This window comes from Diabrotica virgifera, chromosome 6 (genome assembly GCF_917563875.1).
Source record: "Diabrotica virgifera virgifera chromosome 6, PGI_DIABVI_V3a".
NCBI lineage: Eukaryota > Metazoa > Arthropoda > Insecta > Coleoptera > Chrysomelidae > Diabrotica > Diabrotica virgifera.
The window spans coordinates 125509189-125531285 of record NC_065448.1 but is presented as its reverse complement, the minus strand read 5'-3'; positions in this window follow the sequence as shown (position 1 = coordinate 125531285).

Here is a 22097-nt window from a genome sequence, read left to right as displayed (position 1 = left end):
GTCTTAAGATGTGCCTGTCCACGTCACCTATTCTGAAATAAGCTGATGATACTATCCCTTTTATAATTAAAACAGATTTACCTACGCAATTGGAGCAGTTTTGGTCCAGGGGGAGAAGGAGGAAGAACATCCCATAGAATATGCAAGTCGCTTACTCACCAGTGCGGAAAGGAACTACTCGACGACGGAGCGAGAAGCCCTCGCTATCGTGTGGGCTGTAGCCAGGTTTAGGGGATATATAGAAGGCGCAGAAACCATTATCATAACCGATCACCAGCCGCTTAGATGGTTAATGACACTAAAGACTCCCAGCGGTCGATTAGCAAGATGGAGCCTGCAGCTACAATCCTACAATCTAAAGATTCAGTACTCGCTTGGTAGAACTAATACTGTTGCCGACTTTCTATCTAGACCGCCATGTTCACAGCACACTGAAAACTGTAGCGTATGCAGCGTGCAGATCGACTTACCCGTACGAATCGAAAAAGAGATCCGCGAGGAGCAATTGGCAGACGCCGAATTGAAAATCATAGTGAATGCATTAGAAAACATAGAGGATTTGGAGGCACACCAAAAATGATTCAATCGAGGATACCTGTTGCATAGAGGCGTACTCTATCGATACAGTGAAGAACAGGAAGACGACGACGCCAGATTGGTAGTTCCCGAATCCCAGTGGAATAATATTTTACAAGCATACCATGACGATCCGACAGCAGGACATTATGGTGTTGAGAAGACCTTCCATAGAATCTCAAGACGGTACTACTGGCCGAAAATGAGGCAGTGTATTACCAAACATATTGCCCACTGCCTAGACTGTCAAAGATATAAATTAGCCAACAGGAAACCCCCTGGATTAATGCAAACATCCACAACTAACCAGAGATTTGAAGTACTAGCCATCGACTTATTCGGACCTCTGCCCACATCCAAAAGAGGCAAACGGTGGATTTTTATTGTAGAAGACACGGCAAGTCGCTGGGTGGAACTATTCTCGTTGACCGACGCAACCGCTGAAGCTTGTGCACAAGTCCTTTTGGAGGATATATTCCTGCGTTATGGTCTACCCCGCAGAATTTTAAGCGACAATGGGGTACAGTTCGTTTCGGCCCTAGTTCAGCAGCTTACATTTTGTTTGGGAATCAAACAGTCCTTTATTCCCATGTATCACGCCGAAGCTAATCCCGTTGAAAGAAAGAACCGAGACTTAAAGGTTCAACTTGGAATATTGGTTGGAAGAGAACACACAACATGGTGTGAACACATACCCGCCATACGTTTTGCCTTAAATACAGCAAACTGCCAGAGCACAGGCTATACTGCCGCCTACCTAACTTTCGGACGCGAGCTCCGAACTGTGCAAGAAGTAACTAATGATTTAAGTGTCATAGTACAAAACGAAAACTTCGTTGCAGAGATTACCCCCAGGTTGCAGCAATTAGCAACCTCACTTAAGCTTGCACAGAGTATTACTGAAGAGCGTCAAGATCGTAATCAAGCATATGAAAATGCGAAACGACGGCCTGACCCAAAGTATAAACAAGGTGATAAGGTGTTACTACGCTGCCACTTCCTCAGCAATACGCAGCAGGGGTATTCTGCTAAACTTGCCCCTAGAAGGGACGGACCGTATGAAATCTTAAAGCAGCATGGGCCTACAAGCTATACAATCGTAGACCCCAGGGACAAGAGCACCCCACTAGGTGTATACCACTCTAGCGCCCTTACTCCATTTCAGGAGGGCGACACTATTACGGCTGAGCCCGTAAGGACACTACGTAAGCGAGGACGGCCCAAGAAACAGGGACCAGCTACCCATACTCCTACAGAGTCTTCTCGAGCTACTCCAACTACTGGCGACTCGTCGAGACGCCTTCCTCGCCAGAGGGGGAGACTGTAGCAAACCGAGCCGGCCCTGTCTTTCCACACCACGGCATGATCGACTGGTGTCGATTGTACCCGACCCCACTACCACATGGACTCGAGGTGGTGGTAGGTACTCGGAGAGAGGCCAGGGCATTTTCAGTCATTCGACAATTCAACATTCGAATCCAAGACGTTGAAAAGTGAAGACGTGTAATAAAGACTTTAACTCAACGTTTCTTTAAATTTCGATAACTTAATGTTTTTTTTGTATTAAGATTTTAGACTCAATAAAGTTTTAATCATAACATTTACAAATGTTTTTTTTTGTCATGTTTTTTTCATATTCTATTCATGTTTTAAAACATGTTTTTCTGATTTTAGCAAGCATAGTGGTAACAAGACAGAAATAAATGTTTATTTTTTTTGTTTCATAAATTGTAATCAGGTATACAGACGCTCAGAATTATTACCATTTTTATCTCTTTGATTGCCATTAGTTTCGAATCGATAAAAAATAAACTTTGGTCATCTTTTCTTTCGTAACATACATCGATAGTAATAAAAGAATACGCATTCACCATGCGTTACTTTCTGTAATCTTAAACTAACACGCAAAATAGAAATAACATTTTTATGGAAATCTTGGTCTATTTTTAACAATTTGTTCCTTTTCAGGTATATGCTTCACTTTTGCTGCTTGCAACAAAATTTTATTTTCTGCACGCTCAAGCCGGATACATTTAATACATTTATTCGTTTTGAGCACATGAACGCCAATATTGAATTTTGCTTGAAAAGATCTCTGAAAGTCTTTATCCGGTAACATCCATACCTTTTTCAATATGGTATTTTTTACAAAGTTAATAAAGCTTAGATACGTGTTTAAATGCTTGTGAAATATATAGATGGGTTGAGTTTATATAACTAATTTTTAATATGTTATTATTTTTAACATTTGTAATCATGCTGTTATTTTTTCTAAAGGGTAAGAGCAGTTTGTCACCCCTTTGTTTAAAATATCAAATATCCAATCTGAAAAATGTCCACTTATATTAGCATGTTTTTTAACTTGGAAAACAAAACGTTAAATAAAATTGTTTAAACGTAAAATAATTTTTAATGGTAATTAATTCCCATTCTTATACATCTTATTCAAGAACTCGTAATCAGCTGTCTCAATACCAACATGGTTTTGTCTCCAGTCGGTCCACTGTGACAAACTTATTAGTGGTCACGCAATATATTTCAGAGGCCCTAGATAATAGAAGTCAAGTTGACGTCGTCTATACTGATTTTTCGAAGGAGTTCGATAGAATTCACCACGGAGTATTGCTTTATAAATTATGCCACACTGGTCATTCTGAGGATGATGTTACTTTTATAAGGTCTTACTTGTCAAATAGAACGCAGTTTGTTTCTTAGAATGGTTACAAATCGGCAAAGTACCTTGCTTCTTCAGGTGTTCCACAAGGTTCTAATCTAGGTCCATTATTGTTCTTGTTATTTATTAACGATCTGTGTGAATCTGTTTCTGCACCATGTTTATATTATGCTGATGAATTAAAGATTTATTCATTGATAAGCGACCTTAACGATTGTCATGTTCTGCGAAGTGAACTGAATCTCGTACATTAATGGTGTAAGGAAAATCATCTGAATCTTAATGCCAATAAGTGCAAAGTAGTTAGTTATTCCAGGAAACAGTCTACTATATACCATCCTTATATTATTGATGGCAATGAACTGGAACGTTTGAATAAAATTAATAAAGACCTTGGAGTTATATTTGATCACAAACTCACTTTTGTTGAGCATGTTAATATAAAGGTTAGAGAAGCACTTAAATCTTATGGATTTACAATTAGAAATAGTCGAAATCTCACTAATACTAAGGCCATTAAATTACTGTTTTACACTTTTGTACGCTGTTAACTGGAATATGCCTCTATCATTATTTGGTCACCGTTTTATGATGTACACATCCAATTTATAGAACGGGTTCAGCGTAAATTTTTAAAATATTTGTCTCATAAAATTAATGGTATATATCCTACGAGGGGTATCAGCAATAATGAGTTATGTAGCGGTTTGGACGTAGTTTCATTAGGATCTAGACGAATTAATGCCTCCCTGGTATTCCTGTACAAGCTACTACATAATCTCATTGGCAGCCCTGATATCCTTCGACAAATAAATTTTAACGTTTCGTCTTATCCAGTAAGAAATTCGATTGCGTTCACAAATACACAAGCTAGAACTAACCTTATGTTAAATTCTCCTCTATTCGTCATGTGCAGCTATTATAATGCCTTAAGTATTTACTGCGATATATTTAACTGCAGTTTAAAGCAACTTATTTCTATGGCCAAGATCTACCAAGGTGAATAATAATTTATTTCTTTATGTTCAAATTTAGTCTTGTAAAATTTTTGTTATATTATCGGTACCTATGAATTACTAATATTTTATTTAATTTTCTATTTGTGTAATATTTTGTCCTGTAAATGGATTCTGTTGGACAATAAACGCCAGATTTAGCCATACGGCTCACACTCCCTCTAAGGGGAAAATTGACTCATCCCAGATACCTACGGTATCAAAAGGATTGAGCTCTGGTGGGACTCTTTCCATGTTATCGAGCCCTAGGTGACTTGGTATGCAGGTGTATCTCCCAAAAATGTTCGTACACATCTGGCCGTTGCGAGTAGTACAGCTTCCTGCATGGTCTTGTATAGATTTTCATTTAGACCCAGCCTTTTTATGCTTTCAAGGAGATTCTTCGGAATGACTCCGGTAGTAGACATAATAATAGGTATCGTCTGGGTACTTTGCATTCTCCATTGTCTTCGTATTTCAATTTCCAGATCTCTGTACTTGGCGATCTTTTCAGTAAATTTACTACGCATATTATTGTTGTTAGGTATCGCCACATCAATAAGTGTTGTTTGTCTTTTTAATTTATTAACTAGTACGAGATCTGGTCTATTATGTGCTCTGTTTGGTCTGTGAGCACAGTGCGGTCCCAGTATAGCTTGTAGTTGCCATCCTCAAGCGTACTCTCAGCGACGTATTGATAATATGGGAGATGGTCCGTTTGGAGAAGTCCCAGCTTGATTGCTATCTCTTGATGAAGGATTTTTCCCACTGCGTCATGCTGTTCCTTGTACTCAGTTGCAGCAAATGCCTGGCAGCCCCCTGTAATATGTTGGATGGTTTGTTGGGCTTGACATACATATCGGCATCAGTCGTTTTGAACCTGAAGGTTTTTGACGATATATTTCAGGTAATTTCTGGTTGGTATAACCTGATCCTGAATGGCTAGTAATGAACTTTCTCTTTCAGGGAACATCTTTCCCGATGTGAACCAATAGTTCGACGCTGTATTGTCGACATAGTCTTGGCTGACTTCATTCGGATGTCGCCCGTGCAGAGGTTTGCCCATCCAGGTGCGCAGTTTTTCGTCCTTAGTAAGGTGGTTTATGCGCATTTCTGGTTCCCTCAGTTTAATCGGTGTTGTGTCATTTACTGCGCAAATAGCGCGGTGTAGAGTAGATGTCTCAGCCTGCATCTGAAAATAAGTTCTTAAATTAGCAATCTGTTTCTCTAATTGCTCACCTGTATCCACAAGTCCTTTTCCTCCTAAATACCGCGGTAATGTCGTTCGTTCTACTGCACTTTTAGGGTGGTGTTTTTGTGCCTTTGTGAGGTGTGTTCGTACTTTTCGCTGAAGATTTTCTATATCCGTTTTTGTCCACTTAACAATACCAAATGAATAGCTAAGCGCGGAACATGCGTAGGTGTTTAGTGCCTTAAACAAATTTTTACTGTTAAGCTGTGAACGAAGCATCTGTTTTACCCTTCGCATAAACTCAGTAGTTATCTCAGTTTTCATTTGCTTATGGTCAATTTTCCGCACCTGCTTTACTCCAAGATATTTGTACATATCATTTTCGCCCATTGCCTCGATGTTCTGGCCATTTTGCATATCGAATCCACCAGGCTGTACCTTTCCTGTGACTATATTCAAAACACGGCACTTGTCTAGACCGAACTGCATACAAATATCATTAGAGACAAACGCTATTATTATTATTATCCAGATTTAGCCATACGGCTCACACTCCCTCTAAGGGGAAAATTGACTCATCCCAGATACCTACGGTATCAAAAGGATTGAGCTCTGGTGGGACTCTTTCCGTGTTATCGAGCCCTAGGTGACTTGGTATGCAGGTGTATCTCCCAAAAATTTTCGTACACATCTGGCCGTTGCGAGTAGTACTGCTTTCTGCATGGTCTTATAAAGATGTTCATTAAGACTCAGCTTTTTTATGCTTTCGAGGAGGGTCTTCGGAATGACTCCAGTAGTAGACATAATAATCGGTATCGTCTGGGTACTTTGCATTCTCCATTGTCTCCGTATTTGAATTTCCAGATCTCTGTACTTGGCGATCTTTTCAGTAAATTTAGTACGTAGATTATTGTTGTTAGGTATCGCCACATCAATGAGGGTTGTTTGTCTCGTTAATTTATTGACTAATACGAGATCTGGTCTATTATGCGCCACTGTTTGGTCTGTGAGCACAGTGCGGTCCCAGTATAGCTTGTAGTTGCCATCCTCAAGCATACTCTCAGGGACGTATTGATAATAAGGGAGATGGTCGGTTTGGAGAAGTCCCAGCTTGATAGCTATCTCCTGATAAAGGATTTTTCCCACTGAGTCATGCCGTTCCTTGTACTCAGTTGCAGCAAATGCCTGGCAGCCCCCTGTAAGATGTTGGATGGTTTCTTGGGCTGGACATCCATATCGGCATCTGTCGTTTTGAACATGAGGGTCTTTGATGATATATTTCAGGTAATTTCTGGTTGGTATAACCTGATCCTGAATGGCCAGTAATGAACCCTCCGTTTCAGGGAACATCTTTCCTGATGTCAACCAGTAGTTCGACGCTATATTGTCGACATAATCTTGGCTGACCTCATTGGGATGTCGCCCGTGCAGAGGTTTACCCATCCAGGCGCACACTTTTTCGTCCTTAGTAAAGTGGTTTATGCGCAGTTCTGCTTCCCTCGTGTTGTGTTTTTGTGCCTTTGTGAGGTGCGTTCTTACTTTTCGCTGAAGATTTTCTATGTCCGTTTTTGTCCACTTAACAATGCCAAATGAATAGCTAAGCGCGGAACATGCGTAGTTGTTTAGTGCCTTAAACAAATTTCTACTATTAAGGTGTGAGCGAAGCAGCTGTTTTAACCTTCGTATAAACTCAGTAGTTATCTCTGTTTTCATTTGCTTATGGTCAATTCTCCGCGCTTGCTTTACTCCAAGATATTTATATATATCGTTTTCACCCATGGCTTCGATGTTCTGGCCATTTTGCATATCGAATCCTCCGGGCTGTACTTTTCCTCTGACTATATTTAAAATACGGCACTTGTCTATTCCGAAGTGCATGCTAATATCATTAGAAAAAGTTTCTACAGTTTTTAGCATCTCGTCGAGTTGGTTTCGAGTGGAAGCCATTAATTTCAAATCATCCACATACAATAAATGATTAAGCTTTGCCACCACATTGTCGTTATTTTTGATGCTAAAACCTGCGTCTGTGGAGTTCAATAGCTGAGATAGTGGGTTCTTAGCTAGACAGAACCACAGTGGACTCAACGAATCTCCTTGAAAAAGCCCCCGGCTGATTGCGATATTTTCAGTTTCGATGTTATTTTCACCAGGTATTTGAAGGTGAATTCTAGTCTTCCACTCCGTCATTATATGCTCTAAAAAGGTCACTATATTATCATCGACTTTATATATTCTCAATATATCCATAAGCCATTCATGCGGCACTGAATCAAAGGCCTTCTTGTAATCAATGAAGGCAGTAAAAAGATTCCTCTTTTTGGAATATGTCTGGTTAGAAATGACCCTTAGCGCATCCTTTCTGTTGAGGCTCTATGATGTTGTTCAGAGCACAGTGTTGGTAGATACGCCGGGCTACACAGGATGTGACCAATTTATACAAAGTTGGAAGACAAGTAATTGGGCGGTATTTGGCTGGATCTTGGGTGTTATTTTGATCCTTCGGAATTAAATAAGTGGTTCCCTGAGTTAGGAATGATGGTATATCCTGCGGATTAGAAATAACATGATTAATTAGTGTTGATAAGCATTCATGAACACTCCAAAACTTCTTGAGCCAAAAGTTTTGAACTCTGTCTGGTCCAGGAGATTTCCAGTTATGAAGCTCTTTGATGGTATTTGAGACTTCTTCAGTAGTGAAGGGTTCGTAAAGGGTGGTAATGTAGTGTTGGCAGTTCTGTGTCGTATCTTCTATCCATCCAGCATTGTTGTTAAGAGCAGCTGGCGTGGAAAGTTGATTTCCCCAAAACTCATGAATTTCTTCTTGGCTTGGGTAAGTGTTATGGACACGTTCTACAGTGGAATTGAAGTCATCTGCCAAACTATTCAGATCTGCCGTAAACAAAGTCATAATAGCCATGTTATTACCAACGTTCGGAACGGACAAGGGGCACGTGAATAATATTAATAATAATAATAACTCCCTGTGGGAGTTTTTTGTCAGTTCTTCTATCAGGCGCGGCCCCCTGCAAATGGGGGATGATTTCTGGGTATTCGTAGCGCCAATACCCAGAGAGTAGCAGGGATACTTGCCGTGGAACAAAAACTGACAGCTGGCAGTAGGTATAAAATGCACACCCATGAGAATGGAGATAAATAATTTATGTTTAGGATCGCTGCCTGGGGATCGCCAGGGCACGTCTGGAGCCGGCGCTGGACGTGACAGCATGCGGGACGTCGGTGGCAGGGTGTTGAGGAGGCGGGCCCCTGTCATACAATCAGCTACAGCCCAAACACAACCACAACCACAAGCGAGCCAAACAACAACAAGAGCTCCACCCGCCGAATGTGCTGCGCTGGATCATCAGCCGGCGCTCACTCAAGCGGGACGACCGAGGCAGCGCATGAAATGGACTGTGTCCATTAATGAAAACATTTTGCGCTTCTATTACAACGTGACAAACCTCGGTCAAGAAACAATCGGCTACCGACAACAGCTGTATGCCGAATTTTGCAGGACGTACCCAGATATTCAAGTATCGGAGCAAAGAGTATCAGATCAATACCGGGTAATCATAAGGAACAACCTTATCCCAGAGACTAGACGCAATTCGATCAAAAGCGAAGTCGAACGGGAGATTAATAACCAAGAACAAGTTTTAGGTCAAGTACTTAATGAAATCCTCGATGAGCAGACTCCTGAGATTCCCATGCCAGAAACTCAACCTGATAATACACAGCAGGAAAACAACGAGTTGCACGATAGTCTAGCAAACGAAATGGCTCGTGCCGTACAAGAGTTTAATGGAACAAACCCACTTAGTAGACCACCGCTATCACGAATAAACTCTTGTAAGAGACTAGGTGCGCTGTTACAAATTGTGAACACTGAAGTCCTACCCAACAATGTCGTAGAAGCTCACACGTTGGAATATTTGCATAAGCTAATCTACTGTGCAGCAACAGCAATTGCTAATGTAATGGGCGTTAAGATCAGAACACGACGGGTTACTAATAACGAAAGAACTGGTAACAGAACTGCATCCTGGGAAAAAAGACTGCTCGGAAAGATCGAATTATTACGTAGGGATATTGGTATAGTCACAGAATACATACGACGTGTAACAAGCAGAAAAGTCATCAGAAGAGCTGAAGAAATAATGCTGACTACCGCAAGACACTCAAGATATGATCCAGAAAACAACACAGCCCATCAGTGTCTGGATACATTAAAACAAAAGCTCTCCGTTTATTCAGGACTACTAAGGAGGTACAAAGTTAGTAACAACCGCAAAAGCGACAATGATCTTTTTAAAAGTTCTGAAAAGGCGTTCTATCGAAAACTCAATTCCACTGTAGAACGTGTCCATAACACTTACCCAAGCCAAGAAGAAATTCATGAGTTTTGGGGAAATCAACTTTCCACGCCAGCTGCTCTTAACAACAATGCTGGATGGATAGAAGATACGACACAGAACTGCCAACACTACATTACCACCCTTTACGAACCCTTCACTACTGAAGAAGTCTCAAATACCATCAAAGAGCTTCATAACTGGAAATCTCCTGGACCAGACAGAGTTCAAAACTTTTGGCTCAAGAAGTTTTGGAGTGTTCATGAATGCTTATCAACACTAATTAATCATGTTATTTCTAATCCGCAGGATATACCATCATTCCTAACTCAGGGAACCACTTATTTAATTCCGAAGGATCAAAATAACACCCAAGATCCAGCCAAATACCGCCCAATTACTTGTCTTCCAACTTTGTATAAATTGGTCACATCCTGTGTAGCCCGGCGTATCTACCAACACTGTGCTCTGAACAACATCATAGAGCCTCAACAGAAAGGATGCGCTAAGGGTTCCATGGGTTGCAAAGAACAACTCATCATCGACTCAGTCATTTCTAACCAGACATATTCCAAAAAGAGGAATCTTTTTACTGCCTTCATTGATTACAAGAAGGCCTTTGATTCAGTGCCGCATGAATGGCTTATGGATATATTGAGAATATATAAAGTCGATGATAATATAGTGACCTTTTTAGAGCATATAATGACGGAGTGGAAGACTAGAATTCACCTTCAAATACCTGGTGAAAATAACATCGAAACTGAAAATATCGCAATCAGCCGGGGGCTTTTTCAAGGAGATTCGTTGAGTCCACTGTGGTTCTGTCTAGCTAAGAACCCACTATCTCAGCTATTGAACTCCACAGACGCAGGTTTTAGCATCAAAAATAACGACAATGTGGTGGCAAAGCTTAATCATTTATTGTATGTGGATGATTTGAAATTAATGGCTTCCACTCGAAACCAACTCGACGAGATGCTAAAAACTGTAGAAACTGTTTCTAATGATATTAGCATGCACTTCGGAATAGACAAGTGCCGTATTTTAAATATAGTCAGAGGAAAAGTACAGCCCGGAGGATTCGATATGCAAAATGGCCAGAACATCGAAGCCATGGGTGAAAACGATATATATAAATATCTTGGAGTAAAGCAAGCGCGGAGAATTGACCATAAGCAAATGAAAACAGAGATAACTACTGAGTTTATACGAAGGTTAAAACAGCTGCTTCGCTCACACCTTAATAGTAGAAATTTGTTTAAGGCACTAAACAACTACGCATGTTCCGCGCTTAGCTATTCATTTGGCATTGTTAAGTGGACAAAAACGGACATAGAAAATCTTCAGCGAAAAGTAAGAACGCACCTCACAAAGGCACAAAAACACAACACGAGGGAAGCAGAACTGCGCATAAACCACTTTACTAAGGACGAAAAAGTGTGCGCCTGGATGGGTAAACCTCTGCACGGGCGACATCCCAATGAGGTCAGCCAAGATTATGTCGACAATATAGCGTCGAACTACTGGTTGACATCAGGAAAGATGTTCCCTGAAACGGAGGGTTCATTACTGGCCATTCAGGATCAGGTTATACCAACCAGAAATTACCTGAAATATATCATCAAAGACCCTCATGTTCAAAACGACAGATGCCGATATGGATGTCCAGCCCAAGAAACCATCCAACATCTTACAGGGGGCTGCCAGGCATTTGCTGCAACTGAGTACAAGGAACGGCATGACTCAGTGGGAAAAATCCTTTATCAGGAGATAGCTATCAAGCTGGGACTTCTCCAAACCGACCATCTCCCTTATTATCAATACGTCCCTGAGAGTATGCTTGAGGATGGCAACTACAAGCTATACTGGGACCGCACTGTGCTCACAGACCAAACAGTGGCGCATAATAGACCAGATCTCGTATTAGTCAATAAATTAACGAGACAAACAACCCTCATTGATGTGGCGATACCTAACAACAATAATCTACGTACTAAATTTACTGAAAAGATCGCCAAGTACAGAGATCTGGAAATTCAAATACGGAGACAATGGAGAATGCAAAGTACCCAGACGATACCGATTATTATGTCTACTACTGGAGTCATTCCGAAGACCCTCCTCGAAAGCATAAAAAAGCTGAGTCTTAATGAACATCTTTATAAGACCATGCAGAAAGCAGTACTACTCGCAACGGCCAGATGTGTACGAAAATTTTTGGGAGATACACCTGCATACCAAGTCACCTAGGGCTCGATAACACGGAAAGAGTCCCACCAGAGCTCAATCCTTTTGATACCGTAGGTATCTGGGATGAGTCAATTTTCCCCTTAGAGGGAGTGTGAGCCGTATGGCTAAATCTGGATAATAATAATAATAGCGTTTGTCTCTAATGATATTTGTATGCAGTTCGGTCTAGACAAGTGCCGTGTTTTGAATATAGTCACAGGAAAGGTACAGCCTGGTGGATTCGATATGCAAAATGGCCAGAACATCGAGGCAATGGGCGAAAATGATATGTACAAATATCTTGGAGTAAAGCAGGTGCGGAAAATTGACCATAAGCAAATGAAAACTGAGATAACTACTGAGTTTATGCGAAGGGTAAAACAGATGCTTCGTTCACAGCTTAACAGTAAAAATTTGTTTAAGGCACTAAACACCTACGCATGTTCCGCGCTTAGCTATTCATTTGGTATTGTTAAGTGGACAAAAACGGATATAGAAAATCTTCAGCGAAAAGTACGAACACACCTCACAAAGGCACAAAAACACCACCCTAAAAGTGCAGTAGAACGAACGACATTACCGCGGTATTTAGGAGGAAAAGGACTTGTGGATACAGGTGAGCAATTAGAGAAACAGATTGCTAATTTAAGAACTTATTTTCAGATGCAGGCTGAGACATCTACTCTACACCGCGCTATTTGCGCAGTAAATGACACAACACCGATTAAACTGAGGGAACCAGAAATGCGCATAAACCACCTTACTAAGGACGAAAAACTGCGCACCTGGATGGGCAAACCTCTGCACGGGCGACATCCGAATGAAGTCAGCCAAGACTATGTCGACAATACAGCGTCGAACTATTGGTTCACATCGGGAAAGATGTTCCCTGAAACAGAAAGTTCATTACTAGCCATTCAGGATCAGGTTATACCAACCAGAAATTACCTGAAATATATCGTCAAAAACCTTCAGGTTCAAAACGACTGATGCCGATATGTATGTCAAGCCCAACAAACCATCCAACATATTACAGGGGGCTGCCAGGCATTTGCTGCAACTGAGTACAAGGAACAGCATGACGCAGTGGGAAAAATCCTTCATCAAGAGATAGCAATCAAGCTGGGACTTCTCCAAACGGACCATCTCCCATATTATCAATACGTCGCTGAGAGTACGCTTGAGGATGGCAACTACAAGCTATACTGGGACCGCACTGTGCTCACAGACCAAACAGTGGCACATAATAGACCAGATCTCGTACTAGTTAATAAATTAAAAAGACAAACAACACTTATTGATGTGGCGATACCTAACAACAATAATATGCGTAGTAAATTTACTGAAAAGATCGCCAAGTACAGAGATCTGGAAATTGAAATACGAAGACAATGGAGAATGCAAAGTACCCAGACGATACCTATTATTATGTCTACTACCGGAGTCATTCCGAAGAATCTCCTTGAAAGCATAAAAAGGCTGGGTCTAAATGAAAATCTATACAAGACCATGCAGGAAGCTGTACTACTCGCAACGGCCAGATGTGTACGAACATTTTTGGGAGATACACCTGCATACCAAGTCACCTAGGGCTCGATAACATGGAAAGAGTCCCACCAGAGCTCAATCCTTTTGATACCGTAGGTATCTGGGATGAGTCAATTTTCCCCTTAGAGGGAGTGTGAGCCGTATGGCTAAATCTGGCGTTTATTGTCCAACAGAATCCATTTACAGGACAAAATATTACACAAATAGAAAATTAAATAAAATATTAGTAATTCATAGGTACCGATAATATAACAAAAATTTTACAAGACTAAATTTGAACATAAAGAAATAAATTATTATTCACCTTGGTAGATCTTGGCCATAGAAATAAGTTGCTTTAAACTGCAGTTAAATATATCGCAGTAAATACTTAAGGCATTATAATAGCTGCACATGACGAATAGAGGAGAATTTAACATAAGGTTAGTTCTAGCTTGTGTATTTGTGAACGCAATCGAATTTCTTACTGGATAAGACGAAACGTTAAAATTTATTTGTCGAAGGATATCAGGGCTGCCAATGAGATTATGTAGTAGCTTGTACAGGAATACCAGGGAGGCATTAATTCGTCTAGATCCTAATGAAACTACGTCCAAACCGCTACATAACTCATTATTGCTGATACCCCTCGTAGGATATATACCATTAATTTTATGAGACAAATATTTTAAAAATTTACGCTGAACCCGTTCTATAAATTGGATGTGTACATCATAAAACGGTGACCAAATAATGATACAGGCATATTCCAGTTAACAGCGTACAAAAGTGTAAAACAGTAATTTAATGGCCTTAGTATTAGTGAGATTTCGACTATTTCTAATTGTAAATCCATAAGATTTAAGTGCTTCTCTAACCTTTATATTAACATGCTCAACAAAAGTGAGTTTGTGATCAAATATAACTCCAAGGTCTTTATTAATTTTATTCAAACGTTCCAGTTCATTGCCATCAATAATATAAGGATGGTATATAGTAGACTGTTTCCTGGAATAACTAACTACTTTGCACTTATTGGCATTAAGATTCAGATGATTTTCCTTACACCATTAATGTACGAGATTCAGTTCACTTCGCAGAACATGACAATCGTTAAGGTCGCTTATCAATGAATAAATCTTTAATTCATCAGCATAATATAAACATGGTGCAGAAACAGATTCACACAGATCGTTAATAAATAACAAGAACAATAATGGACCTAGATTAGAACCTTGTGGAACACCTGAAGAAGCAAGGTACTTTGCCGATTTGTAACCATTCTAAGAAACAAACTGCGTTCTATTTGACAAGTAAGACCTTATAAAAGAAACATCATCCTCAGAATGACCAGTGTGGCATAATTTATAAAGCAATACTCCGTGGTGAATTCTATCGAACTCCTTCGAAAAATCAGTATAGACGACGTCAACTTGACTTCTATTATCTAGGGCCTCTGAAATATATTGCGTGACCACTAATAAGTTTGTCACAGTGGACCGACTGGAGACAAAACCATGTTGGTATTGAGACAGCTGATTACGAGTTCTTGAATAAGATGTATAAGAATGGGAATTAATTACCATTAAAAATTATTTTACGTTTAAACAATTTTATTTAACGTTTTGTTTTCCAAGTTAAAAAACATGCTAATATAAGTGGACATTTTTCAGATTGGATATTTGATATTTTAAACAAAGGGGTGACAAACTGCTCTTACCCTTTAGAAAAAATAACAGCATGATTACAAATGTTAAAAATAATAACATATTAAAAATTAGTTATATAAACTCAACCCATCTATATATTTCACAAGCATTTAAACACGTATCTAAGCTTTATTAACTTTGTAAAAAATACCATATTGAAAAAGGTATGGATGTTACCGGATAAAGACTTTCAGAGATCTTTTCAAGCAAAATTCAATATTGGCGTTCATGTGCTCAAAACGAATAAATGTATTAAATGTATCCGGCTTGAGCGTGCAGAAAATAAAATTTTGTTGCAAGCAGCAAAAGTGAAGCATATACCTGAAAAGGAACAAATTGTTAAAAATAGACCAAGATTTCCATAAAAATGTTATTTCTATTTTGCGTGTTAGTTTAAGATTACAGAAAGTAACGCATGGTGAATGCGTATTCTTTTATTACTATCGATGTATGTTACGAAAGAAAAGATGACCAAAGTTTATTTTTTATCGATTCGAAACTAATGGCAATCAAAGAGATAAAAATGGTAATAATTCTGAGCGTCTGTATACCTGATTACAATTTATGAAACAAAAAAAATAAACATTTATTTCTGTCTTGTTACCACTATGCTTGCTAAAATCAGAAAAACATGTTTTAAAACATGAATAGAATATGAAAAAAACATGACAAAAAAAAACATTTGTAAATGTTATGATTAAAACTTTATTGAGTCTAAAATCTTAATACAAAAAAAACATTAAGTTATCGAAATTTAAAGAAACGTTGAGTTAAAGTCTTTATTACACGTCTTCACTTTTCAACGTCTTGGATTCGAATGTTGAATTGTCGAATGACTGAAAATGCCCTGGCCTCTCTCCGAGTACCTACCACCACCTCGAGTCCATGTGGTAGTGGGGTCGGGTACAATCGACACCAGTCGATCATGCCGTGGTGTGGAAAGACAGGGCCGGCTCGGTTTGCTACAGTCTCCCCCTCTGGCGAGGAAGGCGTCTCGACGAGTCGCCAGTAGTTGGAGTAGCTCGAGAAGACTCTGTAGGAGTATGGGTAGCTGGTCCCTGTTTCTTGGGCCGTCCTCGCTTACGTAGTGTCCTTACGGGCTCAGCCGTAATAGTGTCGCCCTCCTGAAATGGAGTAAGGGCGCTAGAGTGGTATACACCTAGTGGGGTGCTCTTGTCCCTGGGGTCTACGATTGTATAGCTTGTAGGCCCATGCTGCTTTAAGATTTCATACGGTCCGTCCCTTCTAGGGGCAAGTTTAGCAGAATACCCCTGCTGCGTATTGCTGAGGAAGTGGCAGCGTAGTAACACCTTATCACCTTGTTTATACTTTGGGTCAGGCCGTCGTTTCGCATTTTCATATGCTTGATTACGATCTTGACGCTCTTCAGTAATACTCTGTGCAAGCTTAAGTGAGGTTGCTAATTGCTGCAACCTGGGGGTAATCTCTGCAACGAAGTTTTCGTTTTGTACTATGACACTTAAATCATTAGTTACTTCTTGCACAGTTCGGAGCTCGCGTCCGAAAGTTAGGTAGGCGGCAGTATAGCCTGTGCTCTGGCAGTTTGCTGTATTTAAGGCAAAACGTATGGCGGGTATGTGTTCACACCATGTTGTGTGTTCTCTTCCAACCAATATTCCAAGTTGAACCTTTAAGTCTCGGTTCTTTCTTTCAACGGGATTAGCTTCGGCGTGATACATGGGAATAAAGGACTGTTTGATTCCCAAACAAAATGTAAGCTGCTGAACTAGGGCCGAAACGAACTGTACCCCATTGTCGCTTAAAATTCTGCGGGGTAGACCATAACGCAGAAATATATCCTCCAAAAGGACTTGTGCACAAGCTTCAGCGGTTGCGTCGGTCAACGAGAATAGTTCCACCCAGCGACTTGCCGTGTCTTCTACAATAAAAATCCACCGTTTGCCTCTTTTGGATGTGGGCAGAGGTCCGAATAAGTCGATGGCTAGTACTTCAAATCTCTGGTTAGTTGTGGATGTTTGCATTAATCCAGGGGGTTTCCTGTTGGCTAATTTATATCTTTGACAGTCTAGGCAGTGGGCAATATGTTTGGTAATACACTGCCTCATTTTCGGCCAGTAGTACCGTCTTGAGATTCTATGGAAGGTCTTCTCAACACCATAATGTCCTGCTGTCGGATCGTCATGGTATGCTTGTAAAATATTATTCCACTGGGATTCGGGAACTACCAATCTGGCGTCGTCGTCTTCCTGTTCTTCACTGTATCGATAGAGTACGCCTCTATGCAACAGGTATCCTCGATTGAATCATTTTTGGTGTGCCTCCAAATCCTCTATGTTTTCTAATGCATTCACTATGATTTTCAATTCGGCGTCTGCCAATTGCTCCTCGCGGATCTCTTTTTCGATTCGTACGGGTAAGTCGATCTGCACGCTGCATACGCTACAGTTTTCAGTGTGCTGTGAACATGGCGGTCTAGATAGAAAGTCGGCAACAGTATTAGTTCTACCAAGCGAGTACTGAATCTTTAGATTGTAGGATTGTAGCTGCAGGCTCCATCTTGCTAATCGACCGCTGGGAGTCTTTAGTGTCATTAACCATCTAAGCGGCTGGTGATCGGTTATGATAATGGTTTCTGCGCCTTCTATATATCCCCTAAACCTGGCTACAGCCCACACGATAGCGAGGGCTTCTCGCTCCGTCGTCGAGTAGTTCCTTTCCGCACTGGTGAGTAAGCGACTTGCATATTCTATGGGATGTTCTTCCTCCTTCTCCCCCTGGACCAAAACTGCTCCAATTGCGTAGGTAAATCTGTTTTAATTATAAAAGGGATAGTATCATCAGCTTATCTCAGAATAGGTGACGTGGACAGGCACATCTTAAGACTATCGAAGGCTCCCCCTTCTTGCTCACCCCGCTTCCAGATGGATTTCCTTTTGGTGAGATTGGTTAATGGTCGGGCTATATGAGCGAAGTTCGGTATGAATCTCCTATACCACGAGCAAGTTTGTATAAACGAAAGAAGTTGTTTAACGGTTTTTGGTGCCGGTAACGACACGATCGCCTCCGTTTTACTTGGATCCATATTGATTCCATCTCTTGTTATTATATGTCCCAGGTATGGGATAGTAGCGCAACTAAAGTTGCATTTTAATCGGTTTACTCTAAGTCTATATTGTCTAAGACGTTCAAAGACCAATTCTAGGTCGCAGATATGCTGCTCGAAGCTAACAGATCTTATTATTAAATCGTCTAAATATGTTAGTAGTGACACTGTGTGCAGACTGGCTGTAAAACGGTCCATCAGTCGTTGGAACGTTGAAGGGGCATTGCAAAGACCAAATGCCATTCGGTTAAAGCGGTAGACTCCAAATGGAGTTATGAATCCTGTTTTCTTTCTATCTTCTTCGTGGACCTCGATCTGCCAATATCCTGACTGAAGGTCAAGACTTGACATATATGGGCAACCTTTTGCGGCGTGTAATAGATCGTCGACTCTAGGTAACGGGTAGTGATCCGGGATCGTAATACTGTTCAGGCGTCTGTAGTCTACACATACTCTAAGATCGTTGTTCTTTTTGGGAACCAAGACCACTGGAGATCCCCAAGGGGTGTCACTCTCTTCAACAATGCCTTTTGCTAGCATGTCATCTAATTTGTCGCGAAGGATCGCTTGGCGGGATGAATTCAGCCTGTAGGGGGCACTGGCTATTGGAGCATGATCTGCTGTGTTGATCCGGTGCTGAGCATAGCACGTTGGCGGACCTTCTTCAGCGAAGATGTCTTGGAACCGTAGCAGCGTGGTATTGAAAATGTCCCTTTGTCCTTCGGTCAGCCCGGAGGCTTCTTCCGTATTCAATACAACGTCTATGCCAAATATTTTGAACCTTCTTCTTTTTCGAGGATCACGAGGTGGACTACTATATAGGGACGGTATCGAGTCTTTGAATATTTCATCAATAGCATCTGGCGAATGTAAGTCATTGTGTTGAAATACTTCTTTTAATGGTATCTGTGTTGGTACATTTGGTAGTTCTAGCTCGCATAGATTATAACTTTGCTCTTCCGGTAATGGCGATGTAAAAATGTCAAGAAACGGTGACATCTAATTTGCCCTAGGTAACATCTGAGATCTAGATATGACTTGTTCACATGTTGGAAGTGAGACGGCAAGTGACTTGCCGTCCATGCATTTAGTCTTTTTTGGGAAAATTAAGATGTTAAATTTTCTAGCGGTTATATTAAATTCGTGCAGCATACGTTGTAAATCATCTTCACTTTGAGAGATTAGTATTGCGTTGTCTGCATAGCAGATTATTTTAAGTTGTTTTTCTCCCATTTGGGATCCTTTTTTTGTTCTTACTTTTTTTATTATTTCGTCCATGATCAGGTTAAACAACAAATGACTCAGGGAATCTCCCTGTCTTGTCCCATTGCCAGCTTCAATTGGGTCAGTTAGTTCTTCATCTACTTTTACTTTTATTGTGTTGTTCTGGTAGATATTTTCGATCTTTTTAATTATTCCTATAGGTACCTCTTTTGCGTACAATAAATGGATAACGTCCTTTAATTTGACTTTGTCAAATGCCTTCTTAAGGTCCACGAAACATAAGTATGCCGGTTTGTTGTATTCTAACGATTTTTCTTGAATCTGCCTTATTATAAATATAGAGTCGGTGCATGATCTTCCCGACCTAAAACCTTGTTGTTCTTCTGCTAATGTTATAATTTTATTCAGTTTGTTTGTTATCACTTTGGTCGTTAATTTTAGTGTTGTATGTAATAAATTAATTCCTCTGTAATTCTTCGTGTCCGATTTTTCTCCCTTTTTGAAAAGAGGTATTAGGATGTTTGATCTCCAATCTTGTGGTATTCTGTTTTGTTTTATTATTTTTTGGATTAGTTTCAATAATTGTTTGGCCAGGTCTTGTCCTCCATACTTTAGGAGTTCATTCGATATTCTGTCCTCTCCTGGTGATTTTCTATTTTTTAATTTCCTTAATGCTTCCGTTACCTCTGCTTCTTCAATATTTATTTCTTCGTTTGTTTGTTACTTCAGGTGTGGGTGGTTGGTTATCTTGATCCCAAGATTTAACCCAAAACACTTAAATAAAATGTGGTTCCTCACTGAGGTACAGGGTGTTTTATCTAAAAATTTAAAAATTATTTTTGCTCAGCATTTTAAAACTATTCGACGTATCCTTTTCATACTTGGCGAAAAGTGCGACTACTATACACCCTACTAAATTATTATAAACAAACGTTTCCAGCTACTACCAGAGGCGTACGACAGGGGATAGTGAAGGGCTGACCCTTCTCAAATTCTACGCCACTGGTGGAATTACTATTTTAGTACCATTCTTAGATTCTCCAGTACTTTCTACGGAAATAATATACTCCTCATTGGTAACGATAAAGTCATTAGTTTTCGAGATATTTGAAGTTAAATATGAAACGGCACAGTTATTTTAATTAATTTATGATATGATTCATATGATTAAAATTTAAAAATTATTTGTACCCAGCATTTTAAAACTATTTGGCGTATCCTTATCATACTTGGCAGAAAGTGTAGGTACTGTACACCCTACTACATTAAAATAAATAAACGGTTCTAGCTACTATCAGAGGCGTACGACAGGGGATAGTGTCTGGTTGACCCTTCCCAAATTCTACGCCACTAACGAAATTGCTATTTTATTGTAATTTTTTGATATTTCAATAATTTTTATGTAAATAATATTATTCTCTTATTTCGTAATGATAAAATGATTAGTTTTCGAGATATTTGAAAATGAAGTAAAAGTAAAAATGAAGCGACACAATACATTAATCAAAATAACCGTGTCGTTTCATTTTTAACTTCAAAGATCTCGAAAACTAATGACTTTATAGTTACGAATGAAGAGTATATTATTTTCATATAAAGTATTGGAAAATCCAAAAATTGAACTAAAATAGCAATTCCGCTACTGGCTTAGAATTTGGAAAGGGTCAACCATTCACTTTCCCCCGTTGTACACCTCTGGTAATAGACAGAAACGTTTGTTTAACATAATTTAGTAGTTTCTACAGTACCTATACTTCCTGCCACATACAAAAAGGATACGTTGAATAGTTATAAAATGCTGAGCAAAAATAATTCTTAAATTTTTAGATAAAACACCCTGTAACTCAGCAAGTAACCACACGAGGAGCCACGAGTTCTTCTGCCTGAATTTCTTCTGCTTTCTATTTTTCCTTAGATAATTAGCTGAAGTACTCCATATTCACTGTGCTTCATAATGTGACCTAATTATTATTTTTTTTATAGTAATTCCTACCTCTCTATCCTTACTTATCCGGGGTAGTACCTTCTCGTTCGTAATGTACGTAATATACGTCGGTAAGCCCACATTTCGAGTGACTCTACTTTCTTGATTAATGTTGCGGTCATTGTCCACGCCTCCATTCCACATAACACAACCTGAAATATATAACATTTGAGAAATCGGATTTTGTGCGGTGGGATAAGGCTGTTAGAGGTAAAAATTTGCTTCATGCTAGTGAACTAAGCTCGTGCTTTTTATATTCTTATACGTATCTCCTTCGCTTGATCTCAACCTGTATTAACTGTTATTCCTAAGTAAGTATACGAATCCACGTGTGCAATTCTTTGATTGTCTTAAATCAGTTGTCTTGCTCGTTCTTGGGTTCATTGCATTCGCTTTGCATTTTCATTCATTTGATTTTCAATTTTTTCTTTGTATCTTACCCAACAGGCAACTCAGCTCCTCCATGCTACTCGAGAGAATCACAGTGTCTTCAGAATATCTTATGTTATTAATAATTCCTCTATTTATCTTTATGTCCGTGTGA